At 35.1% G+C, this 918-nt stretch overlaps 1 pseudogene; it reads right to left on the minus strand.

The window, feature by feature from the left end:
• Positions 1–516: 516 nt before the first annotated feature.
• On the minus strand, positions 517–595 carry LOC131482564 (U2 spliceosomal RNA; annotated as a pseudogene).
• Between the last annotated feature and the right edge of the window lie 323 nt (positions 596–918).

Raw genomic sequence — 918 nt, forward strand, 5'->3', positions numbered from 1 at the left:
ACCACTGTTTAACATAACGTTGGAAGTCCTCGTTGGAGCTATTAAGCAAGAGAATGAAATTAAGGAATTAAAATTGGAATGAGGAAGTCAAATTATCTGTTTTCAGACACAATTCTATACATAAGAAAACCAAGACTCAAAAATACTGTTATAACTTATATCCTGCTATCCAGCCACTCTTATAAAATTAATGAACATAAATGGATGGCCCTAGTATACACAAATAACTGTGGCTGAGAAAGCACTTGTCAGTACAGACCTTCTAGAACAGCAGAGAAGAAACTTAAATACATTGGAAGAAACTTGGCAAAGATGTGGAAGACTTGTATGATGAAAACTGTAAAATACTAAAAAAAAATGGAAGACATTTAAAAAAATGTAGAAATTTACTATGTTCTTGTATTGGCAGGATCAATATCAAAATGTCCATATTACCAAAAGTCATACAGATTCAATGCGATCCCAATAAAAATCCAAAGAACATTCTTCTCAGAAATAGAAAGGCGACACAAAGGCAAAAGCTATACAGAAGAAAAATAAAGTTGCAGGAATCACAATTCTACACTTGATCTTAGCCAAAAGGCCGAGAAGCGATAGGAATCACAATTCTAGATCCTATTATGTATCACAGGGCAGAGTTCACCAGAACAGTCTGGAACTGATAGAGGAAAGATGATGATCAATTAAACACAAGAGAAACCCCAGAAATGAACCTACACATGTAAAGATTAATATTTGACAAAAAAATCCCTGAAAATAATCCAAGGAAATAGGTTGTGGTCTTCAACAAATGCTGTTGGGACAGCTAACTGGATAGCACCCTGCTGAGTTAAGAAGCAAGACCCCAACCTATCACTTCATACAAAAGTCAGCTCTAAATGGATCAAGGACCTAGATCTACACCCAGAAAACAAAAAA

Source organism: Ochotona princeps, chromosome 18 (genome assembly GCF_030435755.1).
Source record: "Ochotona princeps isolate mOchPri1 chromosome 18, mOchPri1.hap1, whole genome shotgun sequence".
In the NCBI taxonomy this organism is placed as follows: Eukaryota; Metazoa; Chordata; class Mammalia; order Lagomorpha; family Ochotonidae; genus Ochotona; species Ochotona princeps.